Source organism: Giraffa tippelskirchi, chromosome 12 (assembly GCF_054371585.1).
Source record: "Giraffa tippelskirchi isolate mGirTip1 chromosome 12, T2T-mGirTip1v1.2.pri, whole genome shotgun sequence".
Taxonomy (NCBI): Eukaryota; Metazoa; Chordata; class Mammalia; order Artiodactyla; family Giraffidae; genus Giraffa; species Giraffa tippelskirchi.
The window spans coordinates 1,758,973-1,765,410 of record NC_137286.1 but is presented as its reverse complement, the minus strand read 5'-3'; the positions used below and the strand labels follow the sequence as shown (position 1 = coordinate 1,765,410).

At 48.4% G+C, this 6,438-nt stretch overlaps 1 protein-coding gene across 4 annotated transcripts in view; it reads left to right on the top strand.

The window, feature by feature from the left end:
* ASPG (asparaginase) overlaps positions 1 to 6,438 on the top strand; it is a 32,113-nt gene that overhangs the window by 557 nt on the left and 25,118 nt on the right. The gene's annotated exons all lie outside the window — the stretch shown is intronic.

Genomic DNA, 6,438 nt, shown 5'->3' with positions numbered 1-6,438 from the left:
CCCACATCCTCTCGAGGCCTGCTCTGAGGGCGGGCACGCCCCCTCTCGTGACTCAGAGAGACTGGCCTCATGCCCAGGGCCCCCGGGTCCTTTCTGTGCAGGCTGCCCTTTGTCCGTGGTTGGTGGCCTGATAGGCCACAGCTCCGAGAGCCCTGGCAAGGCCGGGACAGCATCTGGTGCCCAGTTTGCCTCGACGGCCCTGCCCTGGAGCCTGCTGCCTCCCTGCTGGGATGAGTCCCAGGTGGCCAGCAGCTGCTCCCCCGGTCACCGGGCTCAGCGGGGAGCAGGGAGGCACTGGGGTGCAGAACCAGCATTCAGAGAGGCCAGGCCGAGCTGGGGCCAGGGTGCAGATGCCTGCCCCGGGGTGGACTGAGGGGTGGGCGCCCTCTGCGCCAGAAGGCCAGCTGGACTGGGGCCGCGGCTCCCTCCTAGCCTCTCTCCACCTCTCCCCGGACATCAGTGTGCGGGTGAGACGGCCCGGCCATGTTCATTTAGGGGAACAGCTGGGCCAAGTTTCCTGACCCCTGGTCTGGGCCCGTGGTCCCCAGATTTGTGCCAGCATTCCCAACCGCCCCCCCACTACAATTGGTGCACGGACTGTCAGGGCCCCTTGCTGGGATTTCTGAGCCAGGCGTCTGGGATGCTTGGATTCCCGGGGTCCAGGCAAGGCTCTAGGCCTGGACTGCGCACTGGGAGAATGCTCCGGAAGATGCATACAAGAGTGGAGTGGGTGGGAGCAGGCCGCCTGGCGGGCTTCCAGGGCTCAGCGCTTTTAGGTCTCACAGCACCCTCCCCCAGCTGGCATGGTGGGCAAGCTGGGCAGGCATGTGAAGGGTGAGCTCCTGTGAGCTGGGTGCTCATGTTGTGGGGCGTGTCTGGGGGAGCCATGTGGGCATCTGATGAGTCACTGGGGGGCAAGACGGACAGATAGGCGTGTGGCAAGGCTGAGTAGGGTGAAGGGGTAGGTGTGTGGTGGGATGGACATGCCATGCAGCCAGAAAAAAAATTTTAAAAGACCGTAAAGGAAATCAGCCCTGAATATTCACTGGAGGACTGATGCTGATGCTGAAGCTCCAATACTTTGGTCACATGATGTGAAGAACTAATTCATTGGAAAAGACCCTGATGCTGGGAAAGATTGAAGGTGGGAGGAGAGGGGGACAACAGAGGATGAGATGGCTGAATGGCATCACCGACTCAATGGACATGAGTTGCTCTGGGAGTTGGTGATGGACAGGAAGGCCTGGTGTGCTGCGGTTCATGGGGTCGCAAAGAGTCAGACACGACTGAGTGACTGAACAAAATTCCAAGTGAAGGAACAAAAACTGCCACCAAACACTCATACCATGGGAAAGCTGATTAGACCCCGTGTGCGCACATTAAAGGCAGATTGGCAGGGACTGACTCCGATACTACCCATAGGTGACCTTGAACTCAAGGGAGAAATACATTTGGTTCCTAAGCAAAAATGTGAACAGTTATCAAAGTAACTGGTACACAAGCCTGGTCAAGCATCTTGGGACAGCTCTGTACTGCAGATGTTGCTGTCTTCTCCTCCTGGTCTGGTGGCGCTGGTCCTGGTTAGTTGAAGCGGGGTGTCAGAAACAGGAGTAGCAGTTCATTCAAGAGAGGAAGACAATAGATTCCTTCCAACCTGGTGCCTTTATCTGATGCCTCTTCCAGTAGGCATAATCTCCTGATTGCAGGTCATAGGGCTTCCAGTCTTTATCCAAAGATAGATTACTGTGGTATGCTTCGTATATTTTTATTTATTTACTTGGCTGCACTGGATCTTAGTTGCAGCACGTGGGATCGTTACTTGCAGCGCGGGAACTCGTAGTTGTGGCATGAAGGATCTAGTTCCTTGACCAGGGATCAAACCTGGGCCCCCTGCACTGGGACTGTGGAGTCTTAGCCACTGGGCCACCTGGGAAGTCCCCTGATCTAGAACCTAATTTCTTTCCTCAATAGGATACATGACCAGTTCAATGAACAAAAAAATCTTTAGCTTTTCTGTAGTAAGAAGATAAGAGTAGGTGAACGTAGACTTATTTAGCAATGAATGTTCCGGTATCTTGTTTAGAAATTATATTCAATGAATTCCCACCATTTATCTTAATTTAGTGGTTTCAGGTTACCAACAGTCTGGAGGAACTATTTTTGATAGATAGTCCATATTATGTTATTTTTCTTGCTGTCAAATTTTGCAACAGGAATAAAATCTTAATTGATTTTTAGGTATAATAAAAGTATTATACTTAATGTTGATGACCCTAAAGATATGTCTGTATTAATTATACCAACAAACTTAAACTTGTTTTCATTCATTAAAAATTAATCCTGGATGATTGCGATGGTTGGATGGCATCACTGACTCAATGCCCATGAGTCTGAGCAAACTCCAGAGATAGTGAAGGACAGGGAAGCCTGGTGTGCTGCAGTCCATGGGGTCGCAGAGAGTCGGACACAGCTTAGCAACTGAACAGCAACAAATGTGATCCTGAAATTCATTTGAGTTTGTTTTATATTTCTGAGCACTTATGGAGCTGCTTAATTCCCTTTAAGCCAATTAAAGACAGCACTTGTACAGGTTGAATTTGGCAACACTGACAACACACACATATACATATAGGCGCAGCTCACGGACGGAGACCCCGTAGTTCCCCCCCAACTGCAGCCATGACCCGGGCGCAACAGGACAAGATGCAACAAGTGCATACAACACAGGGAATACAGCTGATATTTTGTAATAGCTGTCAATGAAAAAATAATCAGTTGATCTAAGAAAGAAACGGAAATTTTTCTTCAAGACGTATTTAAGGATGATAACTCAGGAAGAGCATTTCAGAGAGCTCTGAGAACTGTTCCTCCCGGTTAGAAGTCAAGGCACAGTTATACAAGTTTTTTGAGACAGAAGTTATTGTTCAGTCACTCAGTTGTGTCTGAGTCTTTGCAATCCCTTGGACACCAGGCACACCAGGCCTCCCTGTCCTTCATGGACTGCAACACGCCAGGCTTCCCTGTCCTTCACCAGAAGGCTGTACATCAAATGACGTATTACTGAAACAGCTTACATTATCCAATCTAGGCATCATCCTGATGGGTGGTGTGACCGCTTACAAGGTCAAGAAGGAATGTGATCATTTAAGGAGTTGTCTTGTTGATGCTGGGAGGACATTGGTCTTTATGGTTGAGTAGGTATTCCTGCTGATGGCGGAAGTCTTGATGACCAGCAGGGCCCTGTGGGGCTTCCAGGCACGGAGGCCTTTTTGTCCCCCATTTCTTATAGGCAAAACTCCAGCCTCCATGACCTTCCCTTTGTTCCAAACAGCAGATTGTAATAGTTGCTAATCAGGGAAGGAGCAGCCATGAAACCACCCGAGGCAAGATGAAGGGGGCCAGAGAGGCTCATTCAGATTAGCAGACTCACCACCTGAGACCCTGCACACACCTTGTCAGCAACCCCACCCTTCTGAAACTTTGTAGAAGGAAGAATGCAAGACTGTTACTGCCTTGATCCTTATCACAGACCCGTTTGTTGTTGCTGTTAAGTGCTAAGTCCTGTCAGACTCTTTGCAACCCACTGGACTGCAGCCCTCCAGGCTCCCCTGGCCTTCACTATCTGCATGGGTTTGTTCACACTCATGTTCATAGAGTCGGTGATGCCATCCAACCATCTCATCCTCTGTCGTCCCCTTCTCCTCCTGCCCTCAATGTTTCCCAGCATCAGAGTCTTTTCCAATGAGTCGACTCTTTGCATCAGGTGGTCAAAGTATTGGAGCTTCAGCTTCAGCATCAGTCCTTCCAATGAATATTCAGGACTGATTTCCTTTAGGATTGATTGGTTGGATCTTCTTGCAGTCCAAGGGACTCTCAAGAGTCTTCTCCAACACAATTTGAAAACATCAATTCTTCAGCGCTCAGCATTCTTTGTGGTCCAACTCTCACATCCATACGTAACTACTAGAAAAACCATAGTTTTGACTCTAGGGATCTTTTTCAGCAAAGTGATGTCTTTGCTGTTTAATATGCTGTCTAGGTTTGTCATAGCTTTTCTTTCAAGGAACAAGCATCTTTTCATTTCATGACTACAGTCACCGTATGCAGTGATTTTGTTGTTTTTGTTCAGTGGCTCAGGCGTGTCCAACTCTCTGCAACCCCATGGACTGCAGCACTAGGCTTCCCTGTCCTTCACCACCTCCCAGAATTTGCTCAAACTCGTGTCCATTGAATCAGTGATGTCATCCAACCATCTCATCCTCTGTTGCCCCCTTCTCCTATTGCCCTCAGTCTTTCCCAGCATCTTTTCCAATGAGTTTGCTCTTCGCATTGTTAGGTAGTTAGAATAGGAAACAGGAGTCCAAAATGGCGGTGGCTAAAAGACAAGGAAGGGAAAAGCCCACAAAAATGGAACAAAGGAAGGTCAAAGGAAGGTCCGAGGACCTGAGTGAGAACTTCAGGTAGAACAGCATGCTGGCTAAGCCCAATTTGCACAGGGCAGGCCCAGGGGGAGGAGAAAACATATAAAAAGAGGAGCCCAAAGTACTCGCTCTCTCTCTCCCACATGCGTGCTGTCTCTCTCTCTTTCTCTCTGTCTTTCTCTTTTTCTCTCTCTCTCTCTCCCACACGCTGGGGCGTTCTTCTCTTCGTGTCTTTGGGTCAACGGTCGGCAGGCCCTCATGCTTCAAGGATGGATTTTCCTGCTATCATCTAAATAAAAGAGCTGTAACACTGAGCTGTAACACTGATTCGTCTAAGAGCTATAACACGGTCTGTCCAAGACCCGAGAGCTGTGACCTGCCGAAGGCTCTGATATCCGTCACTCCAAATCTTTGTTGTGATGAGACAGAACCGAGGAGCACACACTCGTCTGACAGCATCAAATGGCCAAAGTATTGGAGCTTCATTTTGGAGTCCAGGAAAATAAAATCTGTCACTGCGTCACTTTCCCCCCTTCTATTTGCCATGAAGTGATGTGATGTGATGTGATAGTCAAGTGGGCCTTGAAAAGCATCACTACGAACAAAGCTAGTGGAGGTGATGGAATTCCAGTTGAGCTATTTCAAATCCTCAAAGGTGATGCTGTGAAAGTGCTGCACTCGATATGCCAGCAAATCTGGAAAACTCAGCAGTGGCCACAGGACTGGAAGAGGTCAGTCTTCGTTCCAATCCCAAAGAAAGGCAATGCCAAAGAATGCTCAAACTACCGCACAATTGCACTCATCTCACATGCTAGTAAAGTAATGCTCAAAATTCTCCAAGCCAGGCTTCAGCAATACGTGGACCGTGAACTTCCAGATGTTCAAGCTGGTTTTAGAAAAGGCAGAGGAACCAGAGATCAAATTGCCAATATCCGCTGGATCATCGAAAAAGCAAGAGAGTTCCAGAAAAACATCTATTTCTGCTTTATTGACTATGCCAAAGCCTTTGACTGTGTGGATCACAATAAACTGTGGAAAATTCTGAAAGAGATGGGAATACCAGACCATCTGACCTGTCTCTTGAGAAACCTGTATGCAGGTCAGGAGGCAACAGTTAGAACTGGACATGGAAAAACAGACTGGTTCCAAATAGGAAAAGGAGTACGTCAAGGCTGTATATTGTCACCCTGCTTATTTAACTTATATGCAGGGTACATCATGAGAAACGCTGGGCTGGAAGAAACACAAGCTGGAATCAAGACTGCCAGGAGAAATATCAATAACCTCAGATATGCGGATGACACCACCCTTATGGCAGATAGTGAAGAAGAACTAAAGAGCCTCTTGATGAAGGTGAAGGAGGAGAGTGAAAAAGTTGGCTTAAAGCTCAACGTTCAGAGAACTAAGATCATGGCATCAGGCCCCATCACTCCATGGGAAATAGATGGGGAAACAGTGGAAACAGTGTCAGACTTTATTTTTTTGAGCTCCAAAATCACTGCTGATGGTGACTGCAGCCATGAAATTAAGAGACGCTTACTCCTTGGAAGGAAGGTTATGGCCAACCTAGATAGCATATTTAAAAGCAGAGACATTACTTTGCCAGCAAAGGTCCGTCTAGTCAAGGCTATGGTTTTTCCAGTGGTCATGTATGGATGTGCGAGTTGGACGGTGAAGAAAGCTGAGTGCCGCAGAATTGATGCTTTTGAACTGTGGTGTTGGAGAAGACTCTTGAGAGTCCCTTGGACAGCAAGGAGATCCAACCAGTCCATCCTAAAGGAGATCAGTCCTGGGTGTTCATTGGAAGGACTGATGTTGAAGCTGAAGCTCCAATACTTTGGGCACCTGATGCGAAGGGTTGGAAAAGACCCTAATGCTGGGTAGGATTGGGGACAGGAGGAGAAGGGGATGACAGAGGATGAGATGGTTGGATGGCATCACTAACTCGATGGACATGGGTTTGGGTAGACTCCAGGAGCTGGTGATGGACAGGGAGGCCTGGCGTGCTGCGATTCAC